This window comes from Geotrypetes seraphini, chromosome 5 (assembly GCF_902459505.1).
Source record: "Geotrypetes seraphini chromosome 5, aGeoSer1.1, whole genome shotgun sequence".
In the NCBI taxonomy this organism is placed as follows: Eukaryota; Metazoa; Chordata; class Amphibia; order Gymnophiona; family Dermophiidae; genus Geotrypetes; species Geotrypetes seraphini.
In genome coordinates this window covers 201514468-201533206 of record NC_047088.1, presented here as the reverse complement: position 1 = coordinate 201533206, position 18739 = coordinate 201514468, and the positions used below count along the sequence as shown (strand labels likewise).

Genomic DNA, 18739 nt, shown 5'->3' with positions numbered 1-18739 from the left:
CGCCCGCGGAAGCGCTCCGCTCCAATTGAGGTCAGCCCCTCGACCTCGGGTTCCTCCTCTTCGGAGCGTCGAGCGGCACCGCAGGTACCGCAGAAGAAAAAAGCGGTACCGGTGCCTTCGCTGGACGAGCGAATTGCTGCCGTCCTGCAGGTGCAACTCAAGGAGCAGTTGCAACAGCTCCTTCCCGCATTATTGGCACCGAGCCTTCCGGTCCCGGTCCGGTCTGAGCCACCGGTAACGATGGTGGAGCAGCCTCTATTGTTCGCGTCCACCTTGTCGGTACCGGTCCATTCTGCTTTGTCGGTCTCCATGCCAGTCCTTGCACCGGAACCGAGAGCTCAACACCAGACTGTTCAGACTTCGGCACCGATGCAGCCCTTAACGTCTCCCGGTACCGTGTCTATGAGGTCAGGTAAGTTGGCACGCAAATCCCGACACCTGGAACCCTCCACACCTGAGTCTCGAGACCGTAGTCCCACATTAGGGATCCTGATCTGTGGGGTGACTCCGAAGAGCCTTTTCTTTCTGAGGGTGAGTGTTCATCGGATGATGATGATCCTGCTGTTCCTGATCCATCCTCCAGACCAGATTCTACATCTTTCACTTCCTTTCTGAAAGACATGTGTGAATCTCTTTCTATTCCTTTGGAGGCTGAGTCTAAAAAATCCAAGGCGTTCCTTGATGCACTGGACTTTGACCAGCCTCCAAAGGAATTTCTCAAATTACCTCTCCATGATATCTTGAGGGAAACCTTTTATAAGAATCTGGAGACTCCTTTGACCATCCCAGGAGCCCCTCGTAAATTGGATTCTCTGTATAAAGTGATACCTATACCTGGATTTGATAAGCCGCAGCTTCCACATGAATCTCTTCTAGTGGAATCTACGCTTAAAAAGTCTGTGGGAGCTAGTGTGTACGCTTCTGTCCCTCCTGGCAGAGAAGGTAAAGCCATGGATAAATTTGGTAAAAGATTATACCAGAATGCCATGCTGGCTAACAGGTCTGGTAATTATGTTTTTCACTTTTCTTTTTACCTCAAGCATCTTCTCACCACCATGGCTTCCTTTGAAAAGTACCTCCCTGATCGCAAACGACAGGCCTTTCACCAGTGCTCATCCTCTCTCTTCCAGCTACGCAAGTTTCTGGTTCGATCAATTTATGACACATTCGAACTTACCACCAGAGCAACGGCCATGTCTGTAGCCATGCGTCGCCTTGCTTGGCTCAGAGTGTCGGAGCTTGATGTCAACCATCAAGATTGACTGGCTAATGCTCCATGCCTGGGGGATGAACTCTTTGGTGAATCCATGGACTCTACCACCCAAAAGCTCTCCGCCCATGAGACTCGATGGGATACTCTTCTGAAAACAAAGAAGAAGACTCCACCTGCCCGGCCTTTCAGACAACAATCGGCCTATCAACGCCGTTATGTGGCTCGCCCCTTGCCATCAGCTCCCCAACAACCTAGGCGTCAACGTCAGCAACAGCGACAAACCCCTAGGCCACCACAGCAGCAACCGGCGAAGCCACCTCCACAGCAAAAATCTACTCAGCCCTTTTGACTTAGTTCTCCAGGGCATAGCCAGTTTTCAGCCATCTGCCCACCTGCCTCAACCTATAGGTGGCCGTCTTACCTTTTTCCTCAGCCGTTGGGAGATCATCACCTCGGATCAATGGGTCCTCAACATCATCCGTCACGGCTACTCTCTCAACTTTCAGACTCTTCCTTCCCTAAGTCTGCCAAAAGAGTCTGCTTTGAACACTCCTCAATCCGCCCTTCTTCTCCAAGAGGTTCAATCCCTCCTTCTTCTGAACGCTATAGAGGAGGTTCCTCTAGATCAAAAGGGGCAGGGATTCTACTCCCGTTATTTTCTGGTCCCCCAAAAAACAGGAGATCTAAGACCCATTCTAGATCTTCGCGATCTCAACAAATGCTTGGTCAAAGAAAAATTCAGAATGTTTTCTTTGGCCACTCTTTATCCTCTTCTCACTCAAGGCGACTGGCTATGCTCCCTCGATCTCAAAGAGGCATACACTCACATACCGGTCAATCTGACCTCCAGACAGTACCTCCGCTTCATGATAAACCACTGTCATTACCAATACAAGGTGCTACCCTTCGGTCTTGCCTCCTCTCCAAGAGTGTTCACCAAGTGTCTAATTGTGGTGGCTGCTTTTCTCCACTCTCACCATCTTCAGGTCTTTCCTTACCTGGACGACTGGTTAATCAAGGCCAATTCATCTCAGACAGTACTCCTGGCCACCAACCAAACCATCCTGTTTCTACAACTTCTGGGGTTCGAGATCAATCTACCCAAATCTCATCTCATCCCCACTCAGAAACTTCAATTCATTGGAGCGGTGCTGGACACAGTCCTCATGAGAGCGTTCCTGCCGTCCAACCGTCTTCAAACTCTTCAATCTCTATGTCAGCAGGTGCTTCCACAACGTTCCATCTCTGCCAAGCAAATGATGATACTCTTGGGTCACATGGCCTCCACTGTTCATGTCACACCCTTCGCACATCTTCACCTGCGCACTCCTCAATGGACCCTAGCTACCCAGTGGTCCCAAGCGACGGATCCTTGCTCACGACACATATTTGTGACATCATCTCTTCGTCAGTCTCTACAATGGTGGTTGATGTCCTCAAATCTCTCCAGAGGTCTTCTGTTCCATCTACCTCCTCATCAACTTGTCATCACCACCGACGCCTCCCCTTATGCCTGGGGAGCTCATTTGAACGAATTCCAAACTCAAGGACTTTGGACAGCCCAGGAAATGAAGCATCATATCAATTTCCTGGAACTCAGAGCGATGTTTTATGCCCTCAAGGCCTTCCAACATCTTCTATTTCCTCAAGTCCTCCTGCTGTGCACAGACAATCAAGTTGCGATGTACTACATCAACAAGCAGGGTGGGACAGGCTCTCGCCTCTTGTGCCAGGAAGCCCAGAAGATTTGGGCTTGGGCCACAGATCACCAATTATTCCTGAAAGCTATCTACATTCAGGGAGAACAGAATTCCTTAGCGGACAAACTCAGCAGAATTCTCCAACCTCACGAGTGGACTCTCGATCCCTTAACTCTACAGTCCATCTTCGCTCAGTGGGGCACTCCTCAGATAGACCTCTTTGCAGCTCCGCAAAATCACCAGCTGCACCTCTTCTGCTCCAGACTCTACTCTCCTCACCGTCTGGCAGCGGATGCATTTCTCCTGGATTGGTCCAATCTGTTCCTGTATGCTTTCCCTCCGCTACCTCTCATGTTACGAACCTTGTTCAAGCTCCAGAGGGAACAGGCCATCATGATTCTCATCGCTCCACGATGGCCCAGGCAACATTGGTTCTCCCTTCTACTTCAACTCAGTTCCAGGGAGCCTATGCTTCTTCCACTGTTTCCTTCTCTGCTTACACAACATCAGCAGACCCTTCTACATCCCAACCTCCAGTCTCTGCACCTGACAGCTTGGTATCTCTCGGGCTGACTTTGAATGATACTCTTTTGTCTCAGCCCATTCGTTCTATTCTAGATGCCTCCAGGAAACCGGCCACTCTACAATGTTACCATCAGAAGTGGACACGATTTTCTTCCTGGTGTCTTCATCATCATGATCCCACATCCCTTGCAGTGGAGACCTTGTTGGATTACCTTCTTTCTTTGTCTGACTCTGGTCTCAAGTCTACTTCCATCCGAGTCCACCTCAGTGCTATTGCTGCTTTTCATGAGCCAGTTCATGGAAAACTCCTTTCAGCTTATCCTTTGGTTTCCAGATTCATGCGGGGTCTTTTCAATGTGAAATCACCTCTTAAAGCTCCCCCTGTAGTCTGGGATCTCAATGTGGTTCTCTCCGCCTTGATGAAGCCTCCGTTTGAACCCTTGGCTACAACTCCTTTCAAGTTTCTCACTTGGAAAGTGGTCTTCCTTATTGCTCTAACCTCTGCCAGGAGGGTCAGTGAGCTACATGCACTAGTTGCGGATCCACCTTTTACTATTTTTCATCATGACAAGGTGGTTCTGCGTACACATCCAAAGTTTCTCCCGAAGGTTGTCTCTGAATTCCATCTCAACCAATCCATTGTTCTGCCTGTCTTCTTTCAGAAACCTCATTCTCATTCGGGAGAACAGGCTCTGCATACTTTGGACTGTAAGCGGGCCTTAGCTTACTATTTGGAGCGTACTAAGCCCCACAGATCATCTCCCCAACTCTTTTTGTCCTTTGATCCGAATAAATTGGGACGTCCTGTTTCCAAACGTACGTTGTCAAACTGGCTTGCAGCGTGCATTTCATTCTGTTATGCTCAGTCCGGACTGACACTGGAAAGTTCTGTCACGGCCCATAGAGTTAGAGCTATGGCAGCATCTGTGGCTTTCCTCCGTTCTACTCCGATAACTGCTTTGCATGGCCGGATTCTGGCTCTTTGCCCGCCTAGGGTTTTCCCTGGTATTTTGGAGGCGTGGCAGCGGGACTTGGGTAGGGACTTGGGGGACAATTTTTTGTTAAAAACCCTGAATCGAACTGCGGGCTTGGTACAAAGTGCTGAGTTACGTGAATGTCACTTTCGAACAGTCTTGCGGGCCTATGCTTCCCAGAGTCAGGCTTACCATATGGGTTGTATTGATACTCAGTTATGTATCCGCTGTTCGGTGGAGGTAAATTCTTACTTTCATGGTCTTTGGAGTTGTGAGGGGATTCAGACCTTCTGGACGGAGAAGGCCTCATTTTTACAGGGCTTGTTGCGGACCCCTGTGCCAGTCTCCATGCAGTCTATGCTGTTTGCCCATTTTTCATTCTTGTATATGTACAACTCTTATGAAAAATTATTTCTTAGTAAATGTTTTATTTTGGGGAAGAAATGTATCTTGTGTTGCTGGCTGTAATCTGAACCACCTTCATTCTGGTACTGGAGGAATCGCCTCCATGAACTTATGGGTTGGGAGGCCCGTTTGGCTCGTTCTTCTCGACGCCGGAGCAGAGACTTTGTTCACACTTGGACTCCATATTTGAACATTTTGACTCCTGAGAGTCGTAGCCGGGTCTTGAATAGACTCCACCTCTGAAACTGTGCTTCTAGGTGTCTCTGCTGTTCCCTGCTTACGAGTTTTTCTGTATCTGTGGGGGGACGGGGAGGGGTGAGTGGGGGGTAGGGGCTTCTTTGTCGGGGGGTGGGGGTATGGTGGGTCCGGGGAGGACATAAGAGTCCAGTCCTCCGCGGGTGTTTGATGAAAATGCATACCATGGTTGTCTTTGCTGTTGTTTTACTGTTGCTTAATAAAATAGATTTGAATTAAAAAAAAATAAAAAAAAAATTCTTTTGGAGGTCTTCAGTGGAGTTTTCCTGAGAGACTACTTTGCAAGTGAAATGATCCTAAAGCTTGGACTCTGCGCTGAGATGGGACATGACACTAGTTAACTGCCTTTTCCTTTAAAGGTTTCTGCAATTGAAAAGGATATGACTGTGGAGTATTTAATATTGTGATATGACTTGAATATTCACTCCTTTATATCAATATTTATTGAAGTTGGAGATTGTTATAAACTGTGTTAAAAATGTTAAGTTTCACACAACTTATGACTGGCAGGCAAGTCATGGAGAATGCAATGCAATAAGAAGAGGAGGCAGTTTGAGAAATGTTCTAGTGAACATTACTTAAATCAGTGGTTCCCAACCCTGTCCTGGAGGAACACCAGGCCAATCGGGTTTTCAGGCTAGCCCTAATGAATATGCATGAAGCAAATTTGCATGCCTATCACTTCCATCATATGCAAATCTCTCTCATGCATATTCATTAGGGCTAGCCTGAAAACCCGATTGGCCTGGTGTTCCTCCAGGACAGGGTTGGGAATCACTGACTTAAATAACGTTTTGCAAAAAAAAAAAAAAAACCTCCCCCCCCCCCAAAACAAAAAAGCTATACATATGATGCATATCAGGTTAGATATACACAGCAGCTTCATCAAATAAAATGGCAAGAAAATGTTCCAATTAGCATAGATTATTAATATTGTTCTGCCCCCTACTTTCATGGGAGCAGATTAATTGCTTGTATGGACATGCATTCAGATATGTAATCAAGAATATGTGTCTAACTCAAGCTCCCAGTGTGCACTCTGCAACACTGTGGGATGGAGCCCCCCTTTTTCTCTTCTGCCTGTGTAGAAAGCAGAATCCATTTTAGCTGCATATGGCCATAGGAAAAGCATTGATTTATACCTTTGAATCTGCTAGCCAAATACAGCTTAGCCCTGAATTCACTAGCTTTAAATCTGCTAGCCTCTAACTCAGTGTTGCTAAGTTTCAAAGTACAGTACCACTTCACAAAGAGTATATGAAAATACAATCCCACTTTGCCCTAATCATTAGGAGGTGTTGGTTGAGTGTGGACCTACAGAAGAATTCCTTAAGATCAACTGAACTGTGAATTTATTTATTTGTTTTAAGTTTGGTATTAAAGAAGTTTTGTTTAAGAAACGACAGAGTCCAGCCTGGTAATATAGGTTACAAGTTTAATGAGTTTATCTGTCTGGGATTCTTTGGGACAAGCCAAAATAAATATATTCACAAACTACAGTCTATCCTGATTATTGATAGCATCAATGATACAATAGCTCTTTCCTTTTACTTTGTCTTCCAGCTTGCACATACCTGTCAGGATGGATAGAGGAAAGCACGAACACAAGGAGAATGACATCTAGGTTCTCATTTGGGAAGGGGTACAAGGAAGCATTATCACATATGTCGTGAAGAAAGACATAACATGGAGCTGCTGAGTCCAAGCGGAACTGTCATGACAAAGCAATGAGACCAGAAAATAGCACAATTAACTACATACAATAAAAGAGCTGCAGGAATGCAGGTTGCAAAACAGATGGTCTTTTCCTATGTACCGTACTCAGTGTCTTTATATCTTGAGTTGGACATGTCTAAAACAGAGGAGTAGTTCAAGGGGTCAGCTGGTATCATTTTGGAATAGGCAGTGGTCAGGGCAGAAATGAGTGGAGATTGCTCTTGCCCCCTTCACACAACTGTGTTTTACTTAAGGGTGGACTTCAAAAGAGAGTTAAAATACTTTAGCTCTGTATTGGTTATGGGATGGACAGCATGAGACCAACTGGGCCACCAGGGAGTAAGTACATTGTACTTTATTTTAGATTGTAAGTCGCCCCAACGGTTTTCCCTAGGGTGGGATAGAAAATTTTAAATATGCATTAGGGCCCCAATTTAAGCTGATGGGCCCTTTAATTTTATGATTTCACTGCAGGAAAGGGTAAGTATTTTTATTTTTAGACAACTCTTGGAAAAATAACTACAATTCTTGGCCACTTAATTTTCTATATAAATGACAACACACTAAGCCACAACAGAAATTTCTACCACGGCTAAATGCTCTGATACTTCTCTGACACTCATAGGAATTCTATGAGTGTCAGAGCGTTCAGTGCTCTGGGCTGCGGTAGAAATCTCTACTGCAGCTTAGTAAAAAGGGGGAAAAGTCTTTTTCATGTACTATTTGTATTTTGTGCATTGATCAGATGCTGTGCGTGATTTTACACTGCATTAATGCTAAATTTATATAACCTTTTGTGCAAAGCAGACTTCATGTGAAAGTATACTAAAGTGAAGTATACTTCTGCAAACTTACTTCATATACCGTATATACTCCGCTCTGAACCCTGTTCCCCCTCCCTTCCTCCCTGCTCTGCCAGGCTCTGCATCCTGCCCTGTCCCCTACTCCCTTGACTGTCCTGTCAGTCTCTGCGCCTCCCATGCCAGGATCTGCATCTAGCCCTCTCATTCAAGCCCTCCTCACCAGTCTCTGAACCCAGCCCCCCCCTCCTTCCATGCCCTAAAACATTCTGTACCCTGTCTCTCTCCCTCCCAATGCCTTACAGGCCTGCCATAATGCCTGGTGGTCCACCGGTGGGCCGGGACAGGAGGGTTCCTCCCCGCCTCCTGACCTGGCTAATTCTCAGAAGTTTGACCCCCTTCCACCATCCCCCGCATATCTTTCGAATCTCTGGTGCTCCAGCGGTGAATCACCGCAGAAGCAACTTTCCTTCACTCCTGCCAGTCCAGAGGCGCTAGCTGATTGGTTGCCGCAGCAGCGGGCAGGAGCAACCTGATGAACGTACCCCTGTAATGTTTTAAAAAGTGACTTCATGGCTCTGGGAAAGAAGGTGAAGCAGTCAGTTGTGCAGGTGGTATTCTCATCCATCCTCCCTGTCGAGGGTAAGGGTCAGGTTAGAGAAAAACACATCCTGGAGATGAATGTGTGGCTATGTGGATGGTGTCATCAAGAGTGTCGTACAAGGCATCAGCCATGCAATCCACTCTGGACATGAGAAATCCAAATCATGAAGCACCACAATGTCAGGATTATGGTGCAGCTTGGAATGACACACCCGGGCCACAAAGGAGGAGGTTGTTGCCACTTTAACACCAGCCGCGGCCAAAGAAAATAGATGTTGAAGGATGAAAACCACGCATTGGTCCTAGAAATCCTTCAGGACCACCCCCCCCCCCCCTATCGCTGGAGAGATGTACACTTGCTGACCTGCGCCACTGAGGAATCCACCTTCGGGGAAATAAAGCGCTTGTTAAAGACATCTGCCATGGGATAAAGCCGCGCCATGGCTCAAGCACATTTCAAGGGACTGGATTATCCCAGAAATCAGTAAAAATCCGAACATCAGGTAGATTGTGGTCTCTGGACACTCTTGAAGGAACATTCAGCAGTGACCGGCTGTTCCGTCTGCAGCTTCAATTCCTACAGAGATTCAGATATTAATTCCACAAGGTGCATAGGCTTAAAGAATCTGCATACTGTGGGGTTCACCCCCAAAACACGGGTTCCACACAGGTCCGGAGCCTAGATATCCGCCTGATTTGCCACATCCATGGCCACTGTAGTGTCGTCTGGCGAAAGGAGAGGAATGGAAAGAGTGTCTGGCGCAACTGCGGGCACAGCCAGCATATTCATAGTTTATTTAAAAACTAGCGTTTAAGCCCGTTACATTAACGGGTGCTAGAATATATGTATGTCTGTCTTTCTGTCTGTGCTTCTCCCTGCCCCTGTCTCTTTCTTTCTTTATTTCTCTCTCTCCCTCCCACTGTCTGTCTTTCTTTCTGTCTGTCTCTCTCCCTTTGGCCCCCTGTTTGTCTGTCTTTCTTTCTTTCTGTCTCACTCCCTGTCCACTGTTTTCTATCTCTCTGTGGCCCCTTGCCTGCCTGCCTTTCTTTGTCTTTCTCTATGGCCCCCTTCTTTATCCTCCCCAAAGCAATGTAAGATTGCTCCCTGGCCCCCCCAGCACACCCCTCCCCCCAAAGCAAAGCACATTTGCTCCCTGGCCCCCTTTGTCTCCCCCCCCTCCCTGTGCAGCAGCATCATGTCCTCCAACTCCACTTCCTTGTGAAGCAACATTTACCTACCCCCACCCCACTTCCCTGTGCAGCAGCATTCCCTCCCCCTTTATTAAAGATATAGGCACACTCCTTCTTGCCTCATTCAACCTGTTCAGCCTCAGCAGCTCTCTATTCCCTCCGGGGCCGATTTTGTACATAGGGTGCCATGGGAGGTGATCGGGGCTATTGGAGGTGGAGCGGCATGCAGGGCTACTTTCGGGATCAGCCGTTTTTGCAACGTCGGATCCTTTGCTTTGCACGGCCAACTTAAGCCTGTGCGCGTCGTCGGCCTGAAGGAGCCAGTTAGGGCGGTGCTCCCATGCGCAGTGGGTGATCAGCCATTTTTCGAGCATGGGTTCTGGGGAAGGACGGCAGCAGTGGCGGCAAACTTACAGGAAGGGAGGGAGTACTATATTCTGCAACTTACTTGGCTTTATCTTTCAGACGGCAAGAGCCACCGCAGCACTCCTATCTGCGGGTCCCTACAGCTCACGGAAAACGGGAGCATGCAGATGGGAGTGCACATGCACGCTTAGGGCTTTATTATATTAGATTTGATTACATGCCTATCATAAATTTTAGGCGAGAATATAATAAAAGAAAATGGGGAAATACATAGATTGACACAAAATACATATACAACTAACTACATAAAAGAGAACTAACTATACAGGACCACAAAAGGGAAGAAGGAGGAACTACAATATAGTCAAGAAAGGAAAACATTAATGTAATGAATAAATGCTCATAAAATTTTATATGGACTGTTTAAGTTACTTTAAGTTCCTTTGAAAGAAAGCTAAATCGGATATATATTTAAAGTTAAAATATATCAATCAGTTATTCTCTTTAGATTAAGGGAATCAGAAAAGAATGTTTGTAGATTTAATTTAAAATGGACAGATGAAACGGTTTCTGCAAGGGAAAATGGAATGTTTACCTTGGATTCTATTCTATGTTAGTAGCAACAAGAAATCCAGTTGGTAAATTACATCTTTCTTAAAGAAAATTGATATAGAGTGACTATGGTAATAAGATGTCATAAAGTGGTCTACCATGAAAGAAAGTTTATGGCTTCATTGACTGAGACAATTCAAATTATCTTTCTTACTCCTTGTATATGGATCAAAATCAAAAGTACTTGTTACTTTTCTCCGTGCCAATTATATGGTAGGAGCGAAAATGAAGCTGGACTTACCAATGCGCAGTTTGACTGTTTAAGAATATTGGGCTAAGTATCTGCTGCTTAACTATGGCAAGTGTTGTGAGGCACCTTCAGTTTATGCTCTTCTGGACAGTGAAATGTTGATCCGATATGGTTTGAAATACCATAAATATGAAGAAAATTACAGTCAAGTTTAGTGAGGATGTCGTTTCTTATTGCGACTATGGATTTTCACGCTTTGATGGCTTAGGAGGTGTTTGTGGGAGGCAAATGGTATTATGAATATTTTGCCATACTGCTGGATGATGTTATACCAAATATGTTGACTTCGGAATTCTGGACATTGATTGAATCTATCTAAATATAACATCTAAAAGGTGGAAATGTGTGAACACGGAATGGTTATTTACAGATTCATAAGGAACTGTCTTGGATTTTTGAGATTGGACATCGTATTTCAATGGATTACTTTAAGAAAATGTGGTTATAGTATGTCGTCTTTACAACTGTTACTCCTAATAATTATATGGATATGATGTCAGATTACAATAGATGCTAACGGATAAACAACGTTTGCTGTGGGTGCAAGTAAATAAAGACGCAATGATTTGTATATTGTTGATGTTACGAATCAAAAAAGGGAACGGATGTACTGGCAAATAGAAATGCCTAAACAGACTGGTGGTGAATTTCATAGGAGTATGTTATGATAACTGAATATCAGATAATGAAGAGGATTAACAGCAGAAGTTAGTATCAATTCACAGTAAGGAAATTCCTGCAGAAAAGTTTAAAGGTAAAAATGTTGGAAAACAGTTCATAACAAGACTCTTCAGTGCAGTGAACAAGCATGATTATTTCTGGGAGAAACTATGGAGTGGCAAACACATTTGTTGCTGAAGACATCAGAAGGTTTTTGAATTGTTGTGTTTTCCCTGAGCTATCTTTTAGTTATGATTTAATACTGATTTTTAAGCTTAATTGACTATAATCTTTCCTTATTCGATTTGAATAAGTTAGTAATTTCTATTAAGATGCATAAATTTAATGGGAATTTTAAAGGTTTTGACTAATATAGAGTTTAAGATATGATTTATGTATTCTTTCATTAAATGGATTATACTATATTTTATTTGTTATACTATATTTATTTATTGTTCAATTCGCTAAGGGTCACTGCCAGAAGTGAAGCGCTTCACTTCTGGCAGTGACCCTTAGCGAATTGAACACACAGGCATTTGTTGTTATCCTTATTCTTTGTGGTATATCTTATACCTTATTTACCATGGACCCCTGACGAAGGTGTACTGTCCGAAACACAGACCGTGTCGGGTCCCTTGGTTGGTAAAAAGGTTTTTATATTACTCCATTTTAATTTGCTACAATAAATCCTGCCTGCATCTTGTACATTGCCTGCAGTTTCTGTTGGTTTTTCCGTTTTGGTGATTTTTTTATTGCAGCTTCAGTTGGATTTTTCTGTTGTTGCTGATTATGTATCTGAAAATGAGAAGCTATAATGGAGATTAAAATTTTTTCATTAAATGTTAATGGCCTTAACCATCAGATAAAAAGGAAAAAAATGCTTGCCTTTTTGAAAAAACAGAATGCAGATGTATATTATATATAGGAGACGCACTTATCAATGGTAGAGTCAACAAAGCTGGAAGGAGGTTGGGTTAAACATAGTTTTTTTGCCCCTGCAATTAGAAAAAAAGTTGGGGTTGCCATATTGATAAATAAAAAGTGTACAGCTAATTTTCAATTGATTGATTCTTATCCCTTGGGTAAGTGGGTACATGTAAAAATAAGCATGGGAAATGATATCCTGGAATTGTTTAATGTGTATGCCCCAAATACGAATCAAAGTGAATTTTTTTAAAGAAATTACAACAATTATTACTCCCACTGGCTGCTTCTAATTTAGTTGTGGCTGGGGATTTCAATGTTGTTATGGATCCATTAATGGATAAAAAACCAAGTAAAGTTATGAAATCCTTAGGGTTAGATAATTTGATACAATCTTGTGATTTGAAAGATATATGGCGGATACTTCATTTTAATGAACGGGAATTTTCTTTTTGTTCACAAGTTCATAAATCCTTTTCAAGAATAGATTATATTTTTGTCTCAAATCAAACAGTACAACAAGTGACAAAAGCATCCATAGACCCTATCATTTTGTCTGATCATGGGGGTGTATGGATTGAATTTATGTTTGAAGAGAAAAAATATGGTAGGTCTGTTTGCAGATTCGATAATACATTGATTGCAGATTCAAATTTACTTGAAGAATTTAAATTAAAAATGATTGAATTTTTTTCAAATTAATACTTCAGAAGAAATTACTATAGAAACATTATGGGATGCATTTAAGGCTACCATGAGAGGAAATATTATTTCGTATTCAACATATATTAGAAAACAAATAAAAAAAAACAATTTTCTGATTTGGAGAAAGAAATTCAACATTTGGAATCTAAATTAGTTGATAAGTGGGAGCAAAGTACCCTGCAGGCTTTACTAAAAGCAGATATAATGAGATATCATCAAAATTTGTAAGGAATGATTTGTTTGCCCAACAAACTTTGTATTATGGAAATTCAAATAAGGCGGGAAGATTATTGGCAAATTATCTTAAAGCAAAGAAAAGAAGAACAAAAATTATTGCAATAAAGGATGAGAAAGGAGAAACACATACTCAAATTGGAAGCATTTTAACTCAATTTCTAAATTTTTATAAAGACCTATATTCTTCTGAGCCTTATGAAAATAGATAAAAAGATGGTTTAGATTTTTTGAATCTAATTGAGTGGCCGAAAATTCCTGAGCATATAAAAAAAAGTTTAGAGGAGCCTATGTCATTAAAAGAATTAGAAACAGCGTTGAAATCTCTTAGAGTTGGATCCGCTCCAGGTGGGGATGGTTTCACGGTAGAATTTTATAAATAATTTCAAATTACCATATTACCTCATTTATTGAAATTATATCAGTCACAACTGAATAAGGGTTGCATTACAAGTACTATGGCAGAAACATTGACTATAGTTTTGCCAAAGCCAAACAAAGATCCCACATTGGTTTCAAATTACAGGCCTACCGTATATCATTAATTAATGTAGATGGAAAACTTTTGGCTAAGACATTGGCTTTATGCTTGGCCAAGGCTCTCCCTTTTATTATTGATATGCACCAAACTGGATTCGTTGCAGGAAGACATTCATCTAACAACACAAGATTGGCATTTCATATGTTAAATTTAACAAAAGCCATGAAAGATCCGGCTTTTTCTGTGTCCTTGGATGCAGAAAAAGCCTTTGATCGGGTGGCATGGACCTTCGTGTATCAAGCTATGGAATGGTTTGGAATTGGTTCAAGATTTATACAAATGATTCAAACATTGTATAGCTCCCCTGTTGCAAAACTATATATTAATAATAATTTTTCAGAACGATTTAATTTGCGGAGGGGGGTTAGACAAGGTTGTCCCTATCACCTTTGCTTTTTGATATTGTTTTGGAACCCTTGTTATTAGCTATTCAGCAAGTAAAGGAAATACAGGGTATTCCTTATTCAGACCGTGAATATAAAGTCTCTGCGTATGCAGATGATATTTTGCTTCATTTGAGAAATCCAGAAACAACCATTCCATGCTTACTAGAATTGATTGAGAAATTTGGAAAATTTTCAGGGTATAAGATAAATTGGAGTAAATCTGAAGTTCTTCAACTAAACGTGTATTGTACAAAAGGATTGTTTGATTCATTTTCTTTTGTATGGAAGGAAGATGGATTAAAATATTTGGGAATTTGGATAAAAAACACGCTGGAAGACACAATGAAAGAGAATGAAAAATCTTTATTGCAGAAGGTAACAGAAATGTGCGAGCAATGGAAACCATTACATCTGTCTTGATGGGAGACAGTTCAAACTATTAAAATTATGATTTTGCCTGTGGTTTGTTATCAGATGGGAATGTTACCAGTTTTTTTTAAGGTGTCCTTTTATAAAAAGTTAAACAGTATTCTTACAAAATTTCTTTGGCTGGGCAAAACTCCTAGAATTGCTTTAGTATCTTTACAAAAACCAATTGAGGAGGGTGGGGTAAATTTTCCCAATTTCTATAGGTATCATCAAGTCTATATTTTGCGCCAGGGTATGTATTGGGTCCTCCCAGAGCTCATTGATAATACCCCAGATTGGTTGTGGTTGGAGTGGCGACTCATGTTCCCTCTACGTCTATGTCATGTTCTTAGTATTAAAATGCCTAGATTATATAAAGAAAACAAAATATTTATGGATACATGGAAAACTCTCAGATTTGTTAGTAATTTAACACCTATTCCAATCTATAAATCCACACATCAAACTATATGGTTAAACTCCAAGATTCAAATTGGCAGATTTAAGGTCATCTGGAAACATTGGATGATTGTAGGTATACAAATTTTAGGCGATGTTATTTCAAATGGTAAGCTGCTTGACTTTTCACAGTTGCAACATAAATATGGTCTTAATAAATCACAAAGTTTTAGATGGTTGCAATTGAAGCAGGCTATTCAGGAGGGATTCCCTGAATGGAAAAATCTCAATAACCAGTATAGTCTGGAGTTTTTATGCTTTCAGATGGACTTCTTGGGTCACCAGGCCGCATAGTGGTATAAATTGATAAACGGATTTATAAGGAAAAAACCTAAAAATGGACTTAGTGACATCTGGAGCATTGAGATAAAGCATCAAATTACTGCGTTTCAATGGCCACGAATTTGGTCTTGGAGAATGAAATCTACGGTGTCTGCATCTATGAGACAAACTTGTTTTTTTCTTTTACATAGAGCATTTTGGACCCCAGTTAGATTATAAAAGTTAGATAGCTCTAAGTCTAATAGATGTTGGCATTGTAATCTGGAAGCAGGGACTTTAGATCATTTAATATTGTCCCTGTATCATGGCATTTTGGAAATCAATTTGGTCTCAAATTAATTGTTTATTAGAAAACCATGTAGCATTATCATATGATACAATTATGTTCGGTATGTCGATGAAAACAAAAAGTCAAATTTCATCAATCAATAATAAACTTTTATTGAATATGACAGGAGTCGCCATATAACATATTACCAATAATTGGAAAAATTACAATAGACTTAACTATACCTTCTGGTGGAATTCGTTGTGTCACATTTACAAAATGGAAATAACAATTGCCATACAAAAAGGGAACTATAATAATTTTAAAAAGATTTGGGGGCCATTGACAAATTATTGCAATGATTAGACACCATTATTTACTGAGAGTTCACTTGTACATAGGGGGAGGTGGGATTGTATAAAGTTATATTAATGATTCAATCAATAGAAAAGAATATAATATTTATTTGATATTTTTGATTAAATATTTGTGGGAAGGGTGGGTGGGGAGGGTATAAATTTATGTGTTTATGATGATGTTAGAAAGATATTCAAATGTATACAAGTTTCAACTGATGTAATATTGCGTACTTGATGTGAGATGGAAAAATGAATAAAGAATTTGGAAAAAAAAAAAAAATTGATCAGGTTGGGCAGACTGGATGGACCATGCAGGTCTTTATCTGCTGTCATCTATTATGTTAATACGTTACTAAAATAAACACGAGCAGAAAAGATGAGCTCCTATAGCCTGGCCTGTAGGAAGTTAAGACTGGGAGCTGCAGGGGCATGTTCAGTGGTAGGCTATGAGGGGGAGGAGTGAAAGCTTCAAATGTTTGAGGCTTCCTACAGTTCCTGGCGGTAGATGGTAAACAAACCACTGGTCCCAGAATAAAGTGGGATTGTACAAGGAATTGGTGTTACATGCTCAAACTTGGTAGTACCAACAATTAATCGTGCCGCAGCATTTTGTACCAATTGCAATGCCCGTACAACATATTTTGGCAGACCCAAATAGAGGGCATTACAGTGTCAATATTGCACTTATTACTGTCTGAAATTCACCTACTTCCAAAAGAGATGTAATTTGAAGAAAGCTCGAGATGCTACTGATTTTACCTGCGGTTTAAATGACATAGTGAAGTTCAAAGTTACCCCCAGGTATTTACATGTTCGTGAGATCGGCATTTCTACAGTCTAAAGTTAACACCGAGGGTAAAAACTCAGGATGCTTTGAACAGCTAATACACAACACCTCTGTTTTACCCATGTTCAACTTCAGATGACTGTTATCCATCCAGCTCTTGATGATGCAAAAACAACAATCCATCCTTCTGAAAGCATCAAGCATGAAGTTTTTACCAGCACCAAGAACTGGATGTCATCAGTGTACAGCTTGTACCTAACTCCTAGTTCTTATAACTCACAGCACAAAGGAAGCAAATAAATGTTAAACAGCACAACAGACAGTGCGGATCTCTGAGGCACTCCACATGTCTGTGGCACCCAACCTGATTGACTTGCTCTTGCCTCAACATGGAACATTCTTCCATCTAAAAAATAAGAGGTAAACCATTGCAGTACTAAACCACCAATTCCCAAATCCTGCAATCTCTCAATCAGTATCTGATGAATAACTGTGTCAAATGCCACAGAAATGTCCAAAAAAAATTCAAGAAAACTTCACCCTAATTAAATCCTCTGTAAATCGTAACAAGAGTAGATGTCAACTGAAGTTCTGTAGAATGAGGGGAATAAAACCCAAATTGGCCAGAATCTAACAAATCTGACCTATCAAGTTTATCCAACTTAAAGGAGTTTATCAAGAAACTCCTTTAAGTTGGATAAGAACTACTTTTTCAAGTACCTTTGCAAGAAATGGCAATGATGAAATGGGGTGATAATGTTGTAGCATAACACCATCAACTTTGGCTTTCAGCACTGGCCTTACCACTGCCTTCTTTAGCGGACATGGGACAGTGCCCTCCTCAAGAGATCATGTCACCAGATTCAAAATAAACAGGGCAATCACTTCCCATTTTGTTACAAGCATTCCTGATAGGCAAGGGTCTAAAGCACAGGTGTCAAACATAAGGCCTGCGGGCTGAATCCAACCCACCTGGCCATTTTATGCAGCCCATGGTGCAATGCGTTTTTTATTGCTGCCCCCAGGTGTTTTATCTTCTGGCCAGCTCCCTTCTCTTCCTCAATTCCGCAGTGTGCACAAAGCTGCGGGCGGCAGCTCCTCACGCATCCCACACCTCATCCAGAAGCATTCCCTCTGACATTGTGACATCAGAGAGAAGGCTTCCGGTTCAGGCACAGAATGTGCGTAGGAGCCACCGCCCGTGGCTTTGAGCACACTGTGGCAGTGAGGAGGAGGGAGCCAGCCAGAGGCAATGAAAACGTAAGACACTCATTGGAGGAAGGCACTTAGTTGAGGCACAGAATGGAGGGAGGGAGGGGGTGTGTTGGGACTCAAGAAAAAGGGAGCACAAACTTCGGACAAATGATAGAAGGAAGGGAAGGGGCATGAACTTGGGACATAGAATGAAGGTAAGGAGGGAACCATAAAATGGAAGGAGAGAGCCATAGAATGGAAGGAGGGAGAAAAAGGGAAAGAGATGCTGAGGTGAGGGAAGGAACAGAAAGGGAGAATTCGATGTCTGAGAGAAAGAAAGAGAGATGGTGCCCATGAGATGACGAAAAAGGAGAATTGTTGGGCAAAGGGAGAGAAATTATTGGACATGGTAGTGGGAAGAGAGATATGTCAGATCACAGAGAGAAGGAGAGAGTGGAAGGGAAGGAGTGGAGAGAGAGATGCCAGACCACAGAGAGAAGGAGAGAGATGTTAGACCTCGGGAAGAGGGAGGGAAGGAGAGAGGAGTGCAAGTTGGTGGTAGGTTCATAAAAGAACCAAGAGGAAGCTGAGGTGTACAAAAAGAATAGTCATATAAGGAAGAGCAATTATAGTGGAGGTTTGTTTGTTCAATGCCTTAAGTGGCCACCTGTGGTACCTAATATGTCACACCAGTCTGCTTGTTTGCCACAATGCAAAGAAATATGAACACGTAACCCCATTATTTAAAAAAATCCCACTGGCTCCCGATCAAACATAGGATCATGTTCAAAATCTTGCTTCTAACATTTAAAACAGAATCCACAATTCATAGATAAATTGCTCATTCCATATACTACCCCTTGACCTCTTCGGTCTATGGATCAAAAACTGCTAACAGTTCCATCGCTGAAAATAATAGGAA

The 18739-nt window shown here is 42.0% G+C and overlaps 2 long non-coding RNA genes across 3 annotated transcripts in view; one reads left to right on the top strand and one right to left on the bottom strand.

The window, feature by feature from the left end:
* Positions 1-18739, bottom strand: part of LOC117361617 — a 34598-nt gene that overhangs the window by 3118 nt on the left and 12741 nt on the right. The window contains exon 4 of the long non-coding RNA XR_004539699.1: positions 6647-6783. This is a non-coding gene — a long non-coding RNA (uncharacterized LOC117361617). The remainder of the gene's footprint in view (positions 1-6646; positions 6784-18739) is intronic.
* Positions 1-18739, top strand: part of LOC117361616 — a 45258-nt gene that overhangs the window by 17295 nt on the left and 9224 nt on the right. Inside the window, exons 2-3 of one of the 2 annotated variants that reach the window (XR_004539698.1) lie at positions 6636-6857; positions 16906-17043. This is a non-coding gene — a long non-coding RNA (uncharacterized LOC117361616). The remainder of the gene's footprint in view (positions 1-6635; positions 6858-16905; positions 17044-18739) is intronic. The other variant, XR_004539697.1, reaches the window with a different exon arrangement.